Here is a 19354-nt window from a genome sequence, read left to right on the forward strand (position 1 = left end):
TACACTCCAGATGACATATTCAGCTAAATAAATGTCAGAGTGTTCTGTCCACATTCCAGGAAAATTTGTTCTTAACACATTGTATAGATTTTTTTCTTTCACTTGCATGTATTTCACAGAGTTAATTATGCATGAAATGTGCATAGCATGCAGCAGCGGGAGATGTTATCATTACACAACGTGCACACATAATTTTCTTTTAGACACAACTAAACTGTTTAAGTCGTCTCTGCCTCAAAACATGAAAGTTAAGCAAAATAAAACTATTAAGAAAACATAGTACTGTATTCAATACTATGCTATAAAATGGAAAATTTCCAATGAGGAGTAGGGACTATCACCATCTTCTGTGAGGTTGAAAAAATGTTTATGTTTTTGTCTAAACTGTAAATGTACACTAAATTCTATCTTCTGTCATGGAAACATTTTTTAAAATTGGTGGTTTTTCTTGGCATATTGGTATCCTCCATATTGGTATCCTTAACCCTTGTGTCTCTTTCACACGAGCAAGTTTTTCTACCGGGTGTGATGCGTGAAGCAGACGCATAGCATCTGGACTGAATCCCAACCCATTCATTTTAATGGGTCTGTGTACACATTTTTCACGCATCATTTCCACGTTCAGGAAAAATTGCAGCATGTTCTATATTCTGCATTTTTTATGTAGCTCTGGTTCCATACAAGTAAATGGGGTGTGCATGGAAAATAGATTGCATTTGCAGAAAATCTGGATGCAATGTGTTTTTCACTGATGGTTATTAGAAGATGTAGATTGTTATTATTCAGTTTTTTTCACACGTGTGGAAAACGCATCGGAAACTGATTGCACCCCTGCTGAAAAAAACAGAAGCACTGTATGCAATTACAGACAAAACTGACTGAACTTGCATGCAAAACCATCAGTTTTTTCCTGAACAGATCCTGACACAATCAGCATTACTTGTGTCAAAAAGGGCTTAGGCCTCTTTCAGACGGGCGTTGCAGGAAAATGTGCGGGTGCGTTGCGGGAACATGCACGATTTTTCAGCGCCAGTGCAAAACATTGTAATGCGTTTTGCACTCGCGTGAGAAAAATCGGCATGTTTGGTACCCAAACCCGAACTTCTTCACAGAAGTTCGGGCTTGGGATCGGTGTTCTATAGGGATGAGCGAACCCGAACTGTATAGTTCGGGTTCGTACCGAATTTTGGGGTGTTCGTGACACGGACCCGAACATTTACGTAAAAGTTCGGGTTCGGGTTCGGTGTTCGTCGCTTTCTTGGCGCTTTTTGAAAGGCTGCAAAGCAGCCAATCAACAAGCATCATACTACTTGCCCCAAGAGCCCATCACAGCCATGCCTACTATTGGCATGGCTGTGATTAGCCAGTGCAGCATGTGACCCAGCCTCTATTTAAGCTGGAGTCACGTAGCGCCGCACGTCACTCTGCTCTGATCAGTGTAGGGAGAGGATGCAGCTGCTGTTAGGGCGAGCTTAGGCAGTGATTTACTCATCAAAAACACTTAATGAAGTGATCGATCTACAGCTGTGAATCATTCAACTTCTGCTAGTTAATTGCTCACTGTTTTTAGGCTGCCCAGAGCATTTTTCTGTCACTTTTTTCTGGGGTGATCGTCGGCCATTTTGTGTCTTGTGGTGCGCCAGCACAAGCTGCCACTAAGTCCATTTAACTATCAATAGTGTGTTGTTGTTTTTTTGCTATATCCTACATCAGGGGCTTGGCTGTGCTTGCTATTTTATTGAGGGGTGAAATTAAATTCCCAAACTAGCAATTCCCTAAATCAGTGGTTTCGGCTGTTGCAGGCCAAGTTTAAATCTGTCCGTAAAAGGGTATATTACATTGAAGGTGCAAATTCAAGTGCTGATAGGGTAATCCTCAATAACTTCACACGCTACCGTGCATTTCCAAGTTTAATTTTGTCTGTAAAAGGGATACCTGTCATCCAGCGCCTAAATACTAGGCCTACAATTTATATTCAGCTAAATCTGTCGTTACTGTTGTGCCTGTATTAGTGTAATACGGTACCTAAATAGATAGCCAGATAGTGTTAGGTGCCTGTAAAAAAAGGCCTGAATTTGAATTCAATACATTGGGCCAAATAATTTTTTTCTTATTGTGGTGGACGGTAACAATGAGGAAAAAATCTAGTAAGGGACGCGGACATGGTCGTGGTGGTGTTAGTGGACCCTCTGGTGCTGGGAGAGGACGTGGCCGTTCTGTCACAGCCACACGTCCTAGTGAACCAACTACCTCAGGTCCCAGTAGCCAGCAGAATTTACAGCTTATTTATTTGGTGGGGCCCAATGCGGTTCTAAGGATGGTAAGGCCTGAGCAGGTACAGGCATTAGTCAATTGGGTGGCCGACAGTGGTTCCAGCACGTTCACATTGTCTCCCACCCAGTCTTCTGCAGAAAGCGCACAGATGGCGCATGAAAACCAAGCCCATCAGTCTGTCACATCACCCCCATGCATATCAGGGAAACTGTCTGAGCCTCAAGTTATGCAGCAGTCTCTTATGCTGTTTGAAGACTCTGCTGGCAGGGTTTCCCAAGGGCATCCACCTAGCCCTTCCCCAGGGGTGGAAGAGATAGAATGCACAACCACTTATGTTTCCTAATGATGAGGACATGGGAATACCACCTCAGCACGTCTCTGATGATGACGAAACACAGGTGCCAACTGCTGTGTCTTTCTGCAGTGTGCAGACTGAACAGGAGGTCAGGGAGGAAGACTGGGTGGAAGACGATGCAGGGGACAATGAGGTCCTAGACCCCACATGGAATGAAGGTCGTGCCACTGACTTTCAGAATTCGGAGGAAGAGGCAGTGGTGAGACCGAGCCAACAGCGTAGCAAAAGAGGGAGCAGTGGGCAAAAGCAGAACACCCGCCGCCAAGAGAGTCCGTCTGCTATTGGCCACCGCCATCTGGGACCCAGCACCCCAAAGGCAGCTTCAAGGAGTTCCCTGGCGTGGCAGTTCTTCAAACAATGTGCTGACGACAAGACCCGAGTGGTTTTCACGCTGTGCCATCAGAGCCTGAAGCGAGGCATTAAAGTTCTGAACCTTAGCACAACCTGCATGACCATGACCTGCTACCTCTTCTGCTTCTGCCGCCTCGACCTCTTCCTCCGCCTCTGGAGGAACGTTGGCACCTGCCGCCCAGCAAACAGAGGATGTACCACCAACACCACCACCACCTCCGTCACCAAGCATCTCAACCATGTCACACAGCAGCGTTCAGCTCTCCATCTCACAAACATTTGAGAGAAAGCGTAAATTCCCACCTAGCCACCCTCGATCCCTGGCTCTGAATGCCAGCATTTCTAAACTACTGGCCTATGAAATGCTGTCATTCAGGCTGGTGGACACAGACAGCTTCAAACAGCTCATGTCGCTTGCTGTCCCACAGTATGTTGTTCCCAGCCGGCACTACTTCTCCAAGAGAGCCGTGCCTTCCCTGTACAACCAAGTATCCGATAAAATCAAGTGTGCACTGCGGAACGCCATCTGTGGCAAGGTCCACCTAACCACAGATATGTGGACCAGTAAGCACGGCCAGGGACGCTATAGCTCCCTAACTGCACACTGGGTAAATGTAGTGGTGGCTGGGCCCCAGGCGAAGAGCTGTTTGGCGCACGTCCTTCCGCTGCCAAGGATCGCAGGGCAACATTCTTTGCCTCCTGTTGCCTCCTCCTCCTACTTGGCTTCCTCCTCCTCTTCTCCCACCTGCTCATCCAGTCAGCCACACACCTTCACCACCAACTTCAGCACAGCCCGGGGTAAACGTCAGCAGGCCATTCTGAAACTCATATGTTTGGGGGACAGGCCCCACACCGCACAGGAGTTGTGGCGGGGTAAAGAACAACAGAGCGACGAGTGGTTGCTGCCGGTGAGCCTCAAGCCCGACCTGGTGGTGTGCGATAATGGGCGAAATCTCGTTGCAGCTCTGGGACTAGCCGGTTTGACGCACATCCCTTGCCTGGCGCATGTGCTGAATTTGGTGATGCAGACGTTGATTCACAACTACCCGGACATGTTAGAGTTGCTGCATAAAGTGTGGGCCGTCTGTTCGCGCTTCTGGCGTTCTCATCCTGCCGCTGCATGCCTGTCTGCGCTACAGCGTAACTTCGGCCTTCCCGCTCACCGCCTCATATGCAACGTGCCCACCAGGTGGAACTCCACCTTGCACATGCTGAACAGACTGTGCGAGCAGCAGCAGGCCATAGTGGAGTTTCAGCTGCAGCACGCACGGGTCAGTCGCACTGCGGAACAGCACCACTTCACCACCAATGACTGGGCCTCCATGCGAGACCTGTGTGCCCTGTTGCGCTGTTTCGAGTACTCAACCAACATGGCCAGTTGTCGATGATGCCGTTATCAGCGTTACAATACCACTTCTATGTCTCCTTGAGAAAACACTTAGGGCGATGATGGAAGAGGAGGTGGCCCAGGAGGAGGAGGAAGATGGGCCATTTTTAGCACTTTCAGGCCAGTCTCTTAGAAGTGACTCAGAGGGAGGTTTTTTGCAACAGCAGAGGCCAGGTACAAATGTGGCCAGACAGGGCCCACTACTGGAGGACGAGGAGGACGAGGATGAGGAGGAGGTGGAGGAGGATGAGGATGAAGCATGTTCACAGCGGGGTGGCACCCAACGCAGCTCGGGCCCATCACTGGTGCGTGGCTTGGGGGGAAACACAGGACGATGACGATACGCCTCCCACAGAGGACAGCTTGTCCTTACCTCTGGGCAGCCTGGCACACATGAGCGACTACATGCTGCAGTGCCTGCGCAACGACAGCAGAGTTGCCCACATTTTAACTTGTGCGGACTACTGGGTTGCCACCCTGCTGGATCCCCGGTACAAAGACAATGTGCCCACCTTACTTCCTGCACTGGAGCGTGATAGGAAGATGCGCGAGTACAAGCGCACATTGGTAGACGCGCTACTGAGAGCATTCCCAAATGTCACAGGGGAACAAGTGGAAGCCCAAGGCGAAGGCAGAGGAGGAGCAAGAGGTCGCCAACGCAGCTGTGTCAAGGCCAGCTCCTCTGAGGGCAGGGTTAGCATGGCTAACCATGGCTGAGATGTGGAAAAGTTTTGTTAACACGCCACAGCTAACTGCACCACCACCTGATACGGAACGTGTTAGCAGGAGGCAACATTTCACTAACATGGTGGAACAGTACGTGTGCACACCCCTCCATGTACTGACTGATGGTTCTGCCCCATTCAACTTCTGGGTCTCCAAATTGTACACGTGGCCAGAGCTAGCCTTTTATGCCTTGGAGGTGCTGGCCTGCCTGGCGGCCAGCGTTTTGTCTGAACGTGTATTCAGCACGGCAGGGGACGTCATTACAGACAAACGCAGCCGCCTGTCTACAGCCAATGTGGACAAGCTGACGTTCATAAAAATGAACCAGGCATGGATCCCACAGGACCTGTCCATTCCTTGTGCAGATTAGACATTAACTACCTCCCCTTAACCATATATTATTGTACTCCAGGGCACTTCCTCATTCAATCCTATTTTTATTTTCATTTTACCATTATATTGCGGGGCAACCCAAAGTTGAATGAACCTCTCCTCTGTCTGGGTGCCGGGGCCTAAAAATATCTGACAGTGGCCTGTTCCAGTGTTGGGTGACGTGAAGCATGATTCTCTGCTATGACATGAAGCCTGAATCTCTGCTATGGGACCTCTCTCCTCTGTCTGGGTGCCGGGGCCTAAATATCTGACAATGGACTGTTCCAGTTTTGGGTGACGTGAAGCATGATTCTCTGCTATGACATGAAGCCTGAATCTCTGCTATGCGACCTCTCTCCTCTGTCTGGGTGCCGGGGCCTAAATATATGACAATGGACTGTTCCAGTTTTGGCTGACGTGAAGCCTGATTCTCTGCTATGACATGAAGACTGATTCTCTGCTGACATGAAGCCTGACTCTCTGTTATGGGACCTCTCTCCTTTGTCTGGGTGCCGGGGCCTAAATATATGACAATGGACTGTTCCAGTTTTGGCTGACGTGAAGCCTGATTCTCTGCTATGACATGAAGACTGATTCTCTGCTGACATGAAGCCTGATTCTCTGTTATGGGACCTCTCTCCTTTGTCTGGGTGCCGGGACCTAAATATATGACAATGGACTGTTCCAGTTTTGGCTGACGTGAAGCCTGATTCTCTGCTATGACATGAAGACTGATTCTCTGCTGACATGAAGCCTGATTCTCTGCTATGGGACCTCTCTCCAATTGATATTGGTTAATTTTTATTTATTTTATTTTTATTTTAATTCATTTCCCTATCCACATTTGTTTGCAGAGGATTTAACTACATTGTGCTGCCTTTTGCAGCCCTCTAGCCCTTTCCTGGGCTGTTTTACAGCCTTTTCAGTGCCGAAAAGTTCGGGTCCCCATTGACTTCAATGGGGTTCGGGTTCGGGACGAAGTTCGGGTCGGGTTCAAATCCCGAACCCAAACATTTCCGGGAAGTTCGGCCGAACTTCTCGAACCCGAACATCCAGGTGTTCACTCAACTCTAGTCATGGTCAATCCAGGCCTTGTTCATTTTTACAAGAGTCAACCTACAGCATTTTCAGTGGACAGGCCGATACGCTTATTTGTTATAATGCCACCAACAGCGCTAAATACCCGCTCAGACAAAAAGCTGGCGGCAGGGCAGGCCAGCACCTCCAAGGCGTAGAGTGCCAGTTCGTGCCACGTGTCCAGCTTGGACATCCAGTAGATGTAAGGCACTGAGGGATCATTGAGGACGCTGACACGGTCTTCTATGTACTCCTTCACAATCTTTTCCCTCCCGACACTAGGCCGCGCATCAGGGTGAGGGTGCTGGCGGGTTGTCATGAAACTGTCCCAGGCTTTGGAGAGTGTTGTCCTGCCTCTGTTGGAACTGCTGTGTCTTCCCTTTGTCTCTCCTTCTCGTTTGGCCAAGGAACTACAGACTCTGCCGCCAGCGTTGTCAGATGGAAATTTTTGGAGAAATTTTTCAACAAGGATCTTCTGGTATTGCACCGTTTTGCTGGTCCTCTCCACCACAGGAATTAGAGATGAGAAGTTCTATTTTTAGCCGGTGTCGAGAAAGGTGAACAACCAGTATTCCGCGGGTCGTGGCAAAGGCAGCCTAACATGAAGTCAGCCATGTGTGCCAGAGTACCAACAGGCAAGACTTTGCTGTCGTCATCAGGAGGATCACTCTCAATCTCCTCATCCCCTTCTGCTCACCCATGCTGAACAGTTCAAATTAAACTTCGATGGGTACTAACCTCTGTAGCGGAGGCAACCATCTCCTGCTCTTCCTCCTCCTCCTCTTTATAGTCCAATTGACGCTGAGAAGACGAACTGAGGATGGTCTGGCTATCACCCTGCGTAATGTCTTCCCCCATTTCCACCTCTTTCACATGCAAAGCGGTGTCCTTTATTGTGAGCAGCGAGTGTTTGAGTAGACACAGAAGTGGGATGGTTACGCTGATAATACCATCTGTGTTGATTCCTCAAAGTTTCTTAAAACCCCACAGAATAGCGGAAGCTTACTTGTGAATAGCGGAAGCTTACTGGAAAGGCGACGACCATGTTGCAGCTGGTATACCATTACTGCCATCTGCTGCTCACAAAGCCTGCCAACATGTGGAACGCTGAGCTCCAGCGCCTGCTCACATCACACAACAGCCGGTGATCTGGCAATTTCAAGGGCTGCTGCAGCGTTGACAGACAGGCTGAAGCTGTCGATGACTTGCGGAAATGTGCACACACGCGGCGTACCTTCACCAGTAGCTCAGGCAAATTGGGGTAGGCTTTCAGAAGAAAACGCTGAACCACTAAGTTTAAGACGTGGGTTAAGCATGGGATGTGTGTGAGCATGCTGAGCTCCAAAGCCACCACCAAGTTACGGCCATAATAAGACACAACCATGCCTGGTTTTATGTTGAGTGGCGAGAGCCACAGCTCAGTCTGGTCTCTTATCCCCTGCCACAACTGTGCGGCAGTGTGCTGTTTGTCCCCTAAGCATATCAGCTTTAGCACGGCCTGTTGCCGCTTCCCCACTGCAGTGCTACACTGCTTCCAGCTACTGACTGATAACTGACTGGTGCTGCATGCTGATAATTCGGAGGTGGAAGTGGAGGAGGAGGAGGAGAAGTGGGGTTTGGAGCCACTAACGTAGGTGCTGGCGGAAACCCTGATCGACGTAGGGCCTGCAATAGTTGGCGTCGGTAGCACCTGTGCCATCTCAGGGTATGACTCGCTCCTGGCCTCCACAACATTTACCCAGTGTGCCTTCAGGGAAATGTAGCGTACCTGGCCGAATGCACTTGTCCATGTGTCCAAAGTTAAATGGACCTTCCCAGAAACTGCGTTGGTCAGGGCACGTGTGATGTTACGGGACACATGTTGGTTTAAGGCGGGCACGGCACACCTTGAAAAATAGTGGCGTCTGGGGACTGAGTAGCGCGAGACGGCCGCCGACATCAGGCTGTGGAAGGCCTCAGTGTCCACAAGCCTAAATGGCAACATTTCTACGGCCAGTAATTTGGAAAGCTGCATATTTAGTGCCAAAGCCTGTGGATGGGCGTCTGGGTATTTGCGCTTGCGCTCAAATGCCTGGGTCAATGACATTTGTATGCTGCGCTGGGACACGGAAGTGGATGTGGTCGCTGATGGTGCTTGTGAAGGTCCAGGTGCAGGACGGGAGGCATCCTGGCCTGCGTCTTGGACAGGGGATTGGCCAGCATGTTACACAGGGGAAGAGGAGGCAGTGGTGTGACCCACAGACATAGATTGTGGACCTAGGCGTTCGTACCACCTATTATGGTACTTTGATGCCATGTGGCGGATCATGCTGGTGGTGGTGAAGTTGCTAGTGTTCACACCCATGCTAATTTTTGTATGGCACAGGTTGAAAATTACAATTCTTTTGTCGTCCACACTTTCCTCAAAAAAGCGCCATACTGCGGAACACTTACCCCTTGGCAAGGGAGATTTCAGCAAGAGTGTGCTTCGGGGAACAGTTGCCGGCCTGTTTAGTGTGGTCCGCATTCTCCCTTTTGCCACCTCACTACCTTATCCAGCCTGTTGCGGTGCAGCAGATCCCCCCCTCCCTCTGTACTGCTGTCCTCGCTGGGCTTTCCACCTTCCCAGGTTGGGTCAGTGACTTCATCGTCACCCACCTCCTCTTCCACTTCCTCACTCTGCTCATCCTCCTGACTTGTTGACCTAACCACAACCTCAGTGATTGACAACTGTGTCTCATTAAACAGTAATTGCCGTTCCCTACCGTCATCTTCTTGTGATTGTGGATGCTCAAGAGTTTGGGAATTAGGGCATAAGATTTGTCCCTTTTCAAGCATGCTTGGCGAGAGGGCCAAATCAAGGAATGGCGCTGAAAAGAGCTCCTCGGTACATCCGAGTGTGGGATTACTTATTTGACAAGACTCTCCATGGTGGGAGGGGGATTAGGGTGAGGATTGGTTTGAGCAGTCTCTTGTCTCCTGAGACAGGACTTGGTGGAAGACAGGGTGGTGCTTAACCGACTGGAAGCATTATCTGCTGCAATCCAACCGACCTCCTGGTCGCACTAGTCTGACTTCAAGAGTGGTGTTCTGCGCTGCCCTGCAAACTGGGACATAAAGCTAGGTATCTTGGATGATAGTTTTTCTTGTGTTCTGGCAGCAGGCACAGTTTCACGGCCTCTGCGTGCACCATCAGCATCACGCAAACTGCCCAGTCCCTTACTGGTCGCCTTCTTCATATTAAATGTTAAATATGATTGAAAGTCTGTCACACGTACAGTAGCGTAGAATTTTTTGGGATGCGCACACTTAACACTGGAGATGTGGCACAGCTAATGTCGCTTTCTGCAGTGGCCTAAATATTGTACGCTAGTTAGCGCAGGATGCACTAAAAATAGATATTGCTGCCACGCACAATAGTCCTTAGAAGGACTTTTGGGTCTGTAAAGTTTTAGCTATTTAGCGCAGTTTGTGCTAAAAAAAGATATTGCTGCTGCCACACACAACAATAGTCCTTAAAAGGACTTTTGGGTCTCTGAAAAGTTTTTCTAATGAAATTATTCCTACTTCACTCCCTACACTGTCTGTTCCTTCCTCAGCACAGCTCTCCCTGACTAAGAATGAGCCGAACATCCATCATCGGGTGCTATATAGCACCCGATGACGCGTTCTGGCCAGCCAATCACTGTAATGCCAGCAGTCAACATGGCTACGGCATTACAGTGAGGGAAGTACTTACCTGCACATTTATTGGCTGTGTAGCAGCCAAGAAACGTGCGGGGACTCAAGCATTGCGCTCGAGCACATGCAGTATTTGGCCGAATACCGCCATGTGCCAAGCATTCTGGCTCAGCATGCTAGATCATCACTAGTGGGTATGCCTGAGCTGATTAATATTCTATGCTTACTGTCAAATAACCTACAGTAGATTGCAGGCCAGAACAGCAATAGTATGCATATTGTCCTCCCACCTAAGCAGCCAAACCCCATACCAGCAACTGTCACTGTTTAAAGGTGCCGTGTGGCCATTAATAATGAAGAAGGACTATACATAGCAGTCTTCATTATTAAATGTACGGCAGCTGCGGGCTACTTGGCCGTGCGGTTCTTCACCACAGCATGATTTTTATATTTTAATAGTACTGGCGTTTTTGGATGCACTTATGCCCATGATGTTTATTTTTTCTTTTTTTATGTATTTAGTATTTTAGGGAAATGTTTTAACCACTTCATTACCGGAGTGTTTATCCCCCTTCCTTACCAGGCCAGTTTTTCAGTTGTAGCAATGCGTCTATCTTACTGCAAATAGCTTATTAATTTCTGATCCAGCCTATATGTATTTGATATTATTTTTCTTGGGACACCTTAGACCTTTCTTTTGTGCCATTAGATGATGGATATAATATAAAAAAAAATTATATATATTAAAGGAAAAACTGTGAACATTCAGAAATGTTTTATTTTTTTTTTCTTATAATTTTTTTTCTAACTATTACAAAAGGTTTCAAGACAAAACATTTCTAAAACCATTCCCGTATGCTTGTACTCTGAAAATGGATGCTATTCATGTAATGTATCTACTGGCCAGGCCCGCCGCAAGACTTCAAAAGACAGGAGCGCATTTTGGAATTTGGCGGCCTATTTTTCTATCGCTGTTTCTATAGCACTATATTGCCAGAAAAATCTTGTACAGCGCTAAAACGTTACAAGCCCCTTCAAAGTGACTTTTTTTTAATATTATTCATCTTGGGGAAATTTGTACATTTTAAGAGTCTTTTTTATTAGTATTTTTTTATTATTTTTTATTATTTATGTATTTTTTATTTATTTATTTACTTTTTTAAGTGAATTAACCCCTTTCTTCCACAGTCAAGGCAGGAAGAGAAGAGTTGAACGAAGTCGAACTGTAAAGTTCGGGTTCATACCGAACTTTAGCATTTTTTGAATAAAACATTTCAATAAAAGTCCGGGTTCGAGTTCGGTATTCGCCTATTTAATGGATCTTTTTGAAAGGCTGCAGGGCAGCCAATCAACAAGTGTTTAACTAGTGTGCCCTTAGAAGCCATCACAGCCATGTCTACTAATGGCCAGTTTTGTGCAACAGTAGTGCACCAGCACTGCATATGTGCTAGGGACAATAATTTAACCCTTTTCTTTTAGTTCAGTGGGCAACATATAACCATTTTTTAAGTGCACCTGCACTGCATATATGCCAGTGAAAGGGAAAATAATATAGGTAATCTGTCTGTGAGTTCAGGGACCCAGGGGGTGACATATTCAATTTTTTGGCTGTGATATACCCCTGCTCTACATTGTGGACAGAAAAATACATTTCAGTAATTCGTCTGTTACAATGTTTGGTGACATTCACCAATTTTTGGCTGTGATATACCCCTGCTCTACCTAGTGGACAGGGAAATACATTTGACTAATTCGTCTGTTACATTGTTAAGTGACATTCACCAATTTTTGGCAGTGATATACCCCTGCTCTATATTGTGGACAGGAAAATACATCTCAGTAATTCGTCTGTTACATTGTTGTGTGACATTCACCAATTTTTGTCTGTGATATAACCCTGCTCTATATTGTGGACAGGAAAATACATTTCACTAATTTGTCTGTTACATTGTTGAGTGACATTCACCAATTTTTGGCTGTGATATACCCCTGCTCTACATAGCGGACAGGGAAATTAATTTCGCAAATGCGTCTGTTACCGTATTTTTTTCTTATTTTCCTCCTCAAAAACCTAGGTGCATATTATGGGCCGGTGCGGCCCATAATATGCACCTAGGTTTTTGAGGAGGAAAATAAGAAAAAAAAATTTTTGGGTGGGTTTTGAACTAATGGTGGTCTGTGCATGACACTACTATGGGGGATCTGTAGATTGCACTGTTATGGGGGGGATCTGTGGGTGGCACTGTTATGGGGGGATTTGTGGATGGCACTGTTATGGGGGGATCTGTGGATGGCACTGTTATGGAGGGATTTGTGGATGGCACTGTTATGGGGGATCTGTGGATGGCACTGTTTTGGGCGGATCTGTTGACGGCACTGTTATGGGGGGATCTGTGGATGGCACTGTTATGGAGGGGGATCTGTGGATGGCACTGTTATGGAGGGGGATCTGTGGATGGCACTGTTATGGAGGGGGGTCTGTGGATGGCACTGTTATGGGGGGTGGATCTGTGGATGGCACTGCTATATATGTGCAAAAAAAGGGGGTTAATCAGCACCTCCCAGTGCGCAGGTGCACGCTGCCATGGCAAAGACCTAGAAGAAAAAAAGACAATGCAGCAGCACCCTGCAAATCAGATAAAGTACAACAATGCCATAGTCACAAAAATAATGATTACAAAAATTATGGTGCTAATGCTACGCTTATTTATAAAGTGAGATGCTTGGCCAATGCATTTTGTACAAAACAATCTGAGCCCGTCTGCCATACATGAAGGCGATCTCTGTTAGACGGGTCCTAACACTAAATACTACCTGTTATGCGCCATAATGGCCGCCATAAAATTCAGGGAGTGTTGGATCCACTCTGCCTTTTTCCATTTTTTGTGCCATAATGGCCTCCATTATAAGGGATGCAGGTACCAACATGTATGCCGAGCCCACTCCATATCTTTCCTGGTGCTAGACAGCTTCCAATGAATGTAGTGAGAGCAGGCTACAGCTTTATACTGAAAGTAATTAAAATCAGCCTATGGGGCAGACAATTGCAGCATTCGCCCCATAAGACGCAGGGGCATTTCCCCCCCACTTTTGGGGGGGGGAAAGTGCGTCTTATGGGGCGAAAAATACAGTGCATTGTTGGGTGACAAATTCTCATCTTTTGCGCTAGAAAGTACATTTGCGGCCTACACTGTATTTAGGACAGTACAAATGGTGAGGCAAGAACAAGTACAGGTGATAGTAGATTGGGTGGCTGACAGTGCCTCCAGTTCCATCACATTGTCTCCCACCCAGTCCCCTGCTGAAAGATCAGAGTTGGCACCTACAGCCCATAGCCATCTGTCTTTCTATTCAGCCCCTTGCAAATCAGGCAAGCAGTCCGAGCCCCAAGTCACGCAGCAGTCTCTTATGCTTTTTGATGACTCTGCTGGCAGGGTTTCACTGGGCCATCCACATAGCCCTGCCCCAGAAGTGGAAGAGATTGAGTGCTCTGATGCCCAACCACTTATGTTTCAGGATGAGGACATGGGAAGACCACCGCAGCAAGTCTCTAAAGATGACGAAACATAGGTGCCAACTGCGGCTTTCTGCAGTCTGCAGACCGACAAGGAGGGCAGGGGTAAAGATTGGGTGGAAGATGATGTGGAGGATGATGAGGTACTGGACCCACATGGAATCAAGGTCATGCGAGTGACATATGCAGTTTGGAGGAAGAGGCGGTGGTTGCACAGAGGCACCAGCACAGCAAAAGAAGGAGCAGGGTGCAAAAGCGTCTGTTACATTCTTGGGTGACATTTTACAATTTTTGCTGTGAATAAACCCCTGCTCTGCATAGGTGACAGGGACCAAATTTTTGTAAAATCGTCTGTTCAATTGGTGGATGACATGAACCCAGTTTAGCCGTGAATAAACCCCTGTTCTGCATAGTTGACAGGGACTTAAATTTCTAAAATTCGTCTTTAATTGACGCACGCCCCCTCCTTTACTTGGATGCTTCTGCTTCAATAACTTGTCCCACAGTTCTGCTCGATCACATTTCAGCCATTGACCTCTCTTGGATGTAGTATCCCTTTATCAGGCTCACTCTCCGGCATTGAACCCTGATTCCCCGTTACCCTTGATCACCATGGTAGGCGCATAAAAGAACATCAAAAGTTAATAGGGAAGATATCCAATTGGATCAAGGCCGTCACGGGGACGTGCGATCAGGCAGAAGTTATCTAGAGTCAACAAAGCGGCAGCAGGGCCTCTCCTGTCTAACGTTTCCTAATCCAAAATACTGCAGTGACATTCCCTGTTATTTTTTATTAATCATTCCAATAACAGGGCATCTTAAGAGTTCTGTATTGTTATTTATCGTCACTACCTCCCCAAGTCCAGAGTGGGTAATTGCCGCGCGTCCCCTCGTTTACTTGGATGCTTCTGCTTCAATAACTTGTCCCACATTTCCGCTCGATCACATTTCAGCCATTGACCTCCCTTGGATGTGGTATTCCTTTCTCAGGCTCCCTCTCCGGCATGGAACCCTGATTCCCCGTTACCTGTGATAACCATGGTAGGCGCATAAAAGAAAAAAAAAGTTGATAGGGAAGATATCCAATTGGATCGTGGACGTCATGGGGACGTGCGACATGGTGGAGCAGTATGTGTGCACACGCCTACAAGTACTGACTGATGGGTCTGCCCGCTTCAACTTCTGGGTCTCCAAATTGGGCACATGGCCTGAGCTTGCCCTTTATGCCTTGGAGGTGCTGGCCTGCCCTGCAGCCAGTGTATTGTCTGACAAATTGTTTAGCATGGCAGGAGGGGTTTATCACAGACAAGCGCAGCCGCCTGTCCACAGCCAATGTGGACAAGCTCACTTTCATTAAAATGAACCAGGCAGGGATCCCACAGGACTTGTCCGTACCCTGTGCAGAATAGACATTATAACGGCCTGACCCAGCCATTGTTATACTCCAGCGCACTTTCTCTTTGTTTTATTTTTTATATTTCCCATTGTTTTCGGGTCTACCCAAATTTAAACAAAAAAAAAATTAAATTAAATTAAAAACAAAACAAAAAACCAGTGTTGGCTACCTGTTCTTCCTCCACCACCGCTTCAACCTACACTGCCACATCCACTGCCTCCTCAACCTCCTACTCCATATGGACCTCCTCCTCCTAGATCAAGATTATTATTTTTTATTTTTACGTATTTTGTGTTATTTTAAGTAATTTTCCTTTCCACATTTGTTTGCAGAGCACTTGCCATGCTCTTAACCACATTTTGGTTCCTTTTGCAGCCCTCTAGCCCTTTCCATGACTTTTTAGAGCCATTTTAGTGCTCCAAAGTTTGGGTCCCCATTGACTTCAATGGGGTTCGGTGTCAAGTTTGGGTCAAGTTCGGGTCCCGAACTCAATTTTTTTTGTGAAGTTCGGCCGAACCCGTCAAACCCAAACATCCAGGTGTCCGCTCAACTCTAAGGAAGAGCTTAATTCCCAGCCTGCAGGCTGACATGTCACTTTAAAGCCAGCACGTGGCGCTCTTACATAGGAAATAACGCTCCCTGCCTGCTTTCAGCTTCTTCAATGCAATACACGCTTGTAGCAGAGTGCTACAAACGTGTATTACTGCCTGATTGCTCTAGCTGGCCATGGCACACCTCCCTCTGACCGCAACTGTCTAATGACAGCACATTCACAGCGATCTGAAACGTCATGGGTCAACGGCAGATCGCTTTGTAACCCAACGCTTTTATACGTTGAGTTACAGATAAGAGCCTACCGCCACGAAGTAGAAAGTCGTGCGGCAGTAGGCAAGTGGTTACATTTTAATATTTTTTTATTTTCATTTATAGTTTTACATTTTTTGTAAACTTTTTTTTTAACTTCTTTCCTCCTTGGGGGCTACAATATGCAATGCTTTCATTTCTTTTAGCTTATACTGTATTTCCATAGAACCACAGTATAAGCTCCATTTGCAGTTTCCTATGTTGGCCTAAAGGATTCCATATGAACTGCAGCTCTAATACACTGAGTTTCTTCCAAATGGGCTCAGGGTATTTGAACAAAGGACTGGCTTCCCTGATCACTGAATGGATGAGCTGGTCCTAAGTCAGAACGCGTGCTTCCAGATTTTTCACCATTTAGATACCGTGGTCACGCTTGACCATGGCATCTAACAGGTTGAATGCCTATGATCAGCATTTTTGCCCATTGCAGAGACCCACTGGCTATGGTGCCTGCTGCACTCCCGAGTGAGGACCATGTTTAAAGACCCTCCCAGCTCAATATATATACGACACTGGGAGTCTAAGGCCACTTTCACACGGGCGAGTATTCCACGCGGATGCGATGTGTGAGTTGAACGCATTGCACCCGCACTGAATCCCGACCCATTCATTTCTATGGGGCTGTTCACATGAGCGGTGATTTTCACGCAGCACTTTTGCATTGCGTGAAAATCGCAGCATGCTCTATATTCTGCGTTTTTCACGCAATGCAGGCCCCATAAAAGTGAATAGGGTTGCGTGAAAATCGCAAGCATCCGCAAGCAAGTGCGGATGCAGTGCGATTTTCACGCACGCTTGCTAGTAGACGATCGGGATGGAGACCCGATCATTATTATTTCCCCTTATAACATGGTTATAAGGGAAAATAATAGCATTCTAAATACAGAATGCATAGTAAAATAGCGCTGGAGGGGTTAAAAAAATAATAATAATAATTTAACTCACCTTAATCCACTTGATCGCGCAGCCCGGCATCTCCTTCTGTCTTCATCTTAGCTGTGTGCAGGAACAGGACCTGTGATGACGTCACTCCGGTCATCACATGGTCCATCACATGACCCATTACCATGGTAAAAGATCATGTGATAGATCATGTGATGACCAGAGTGACGTCACCACAGGTCCTATTCCTGCACACAGCTAAGATGAAGACAGAAGGAGATGCCGGGCTGCGCGATCAAGTGGATTAAGGTGAGTTAAATTATTATTATTATTTTTTTAACCCCTCCAGCGCTATTTTACTATGCATTCTGTATTCAGAATGCTATTATTTTCCCTTATAACCATGTTATAAGGGAAAATAATACAATCTACAGAACACTAGAGGTGAGCGAACACCTGGATGTTCAGGTTCGAGAAGTTCGGCCGAACTTCCCGAAAATGTTCAGGTTCGGGATCCGAACTCGACCCGAACTTCGCCCCGAACCCGAACCCCATTGAAGTCAATGGGGACCCGAACTTTCCGGCACTTAAAAGGCTGTAAAATAGCCCAGGAAAGGGCTAGAGGGCTGCAAAAGACAGCAAAATGTAGGTATATCCCCTGCAAACAAATGTGGATAGGGAAATGAATTTAAAAAATAAATAAAAAATTAACCAATATCAATTGGAGAGAGGTCCCATAGCAGAGAATCAGGCTTCATGTCACCCACCACTGGAACAGGCCACTGTAAGATATTTAGGCCCCGGCACCCAGACAGAGGAGAGAGTTCCTATAGCAGAGAATCAGGCTTCATGTCACCCACCACTGGAACAGGCCACTGTCAGATATTTTTTAGGCCCCGGCACCCAGACAGAGGAGAGAGGTCCCATAGCAGAGAATCAGGCTTCATGTCATAGCAGAGAATCAGGCTTCATGTCACCCACCACTGGAACAGGCCACTGTCAGATATTTTTAGGCCCCGGCACCCAGACAGAGGAGAGAGATCCCATAGCAGAGAATCAAGCTTCATGTCATAGCAGAGAATCAGGCTTCATGCCACCCACCACTGGAACAGGCCACTGTCAGATATTTTTAGGCCCCGGCACCCAGACAGAGGAGAGAGATCCCGTAGCAGAGAATCAGGCTTCATGTCATAGCAAAGAATCAGGCTTCATGCCACCCACCACTGGAACAGGCCACTGTCAGATTTTTTTTAGGCCCCTGCAGCCAGACAGAGGGGAGAGGTCCCATAGCAGAGATTCAGGCTTCATGTCATAGCAGAGAATCAGGCTTCATGTCACCCAACACTGGAACAGGCCACTGTCAGATATTTTTAGGCCCCGGCACCCAGACAGAGGAGAGAGGTCCCATAGCAGAGAATCAGGCTTCATTTCACCCACCACTGGAACAGGCCACTGTCAGATATTTTTAATCCCTGGCACCCAGACAGAGGAGAGAGGTCCCATAGCAGAGATTCAGGCTTTATCTCATAGCAGAGAATCAGGCTTCATGTCATCCAAGTGAGTAAAAAGATTAGTGGATAGCTCACCACCTTCCTCAGTGAGGTAAGGGTGCTCTAGTCGAAGGACTGCTCACTCAAAGCAGTCCGGAAATGCAAAGTGAATAAAATGGAAAAACGACTGGCACTCGCTACGTGGTACACATCGAACAGTAGTTTATTAAACACCTAACCGCTCACAGTGGAGTGGTCACAGAAGATTGTATAATCTATAACAACATATTCTAAAATCCCCCTAAAAAGATAAAATTCAATAAAATACAATACAGTAAAAATGCTCTGGTAATATCAACTAAAAACGCTTAAGATGACATAGGTGTAGTCCAACACTCTCAGTTGCAGGGTGTATCCTGTAAGGGCATATTGGAGATACTATCTCATAAAATGTGAATAGAAATAGTAATAGTAGCCAAGTCCATTTGTATCAGATTTAAATGTCCACAGTATGATGATACACTTGGCTCTGAGTCCCAAACGAGCTGCACTCTGCAGTCCCTGCAAATGCTGGTTAAAAATATCCCTCTGTATGATTATATCTTCAATCGTCTTATATATCTTCGCCGACTTATAATGCGGCCTTCAACAGTGTATTATAGACTCTATATCAGGGTGATAAAGCTTACCCCTATAGGTACGTCTTTCGCGTCCACGGCCGTCCGGTATGACCGCTCGTTCCACCGCTTGCTCTTGGCGTCCTCGCTCTCTGGTTTGAGTACGTCACATGTGGTTTCCCAGAGATATCGCGAGACTTGGCAGCTAAGCGGCTTACTTCCAATACACCTAAGAATTGATGCTTTTGATAAGATGAGCAAGTGGAGCGCTCCACTTATGAAGATTATTCCAAATCTATTGGATATCCAGGATGTTGCTGTAGACAGGGATAGAACGCTAAACGCGTTTCGAAGACTTCCGTCCTCTTCCTCAGTAGCTATATCCCTGT

Source organism: Bufo bufo, chromosome 4 (assembly GCF_905171765.1).
Source record: "Bufo bufo chromosome 4, aBufBuf1.1, whole genome shotgun sequence".
Lineage (NCBI taxonomy): Eukaryota > Metazoa > Chordata > Amphibia > Anura > Bufonidae > Bufo > Bufo bufo.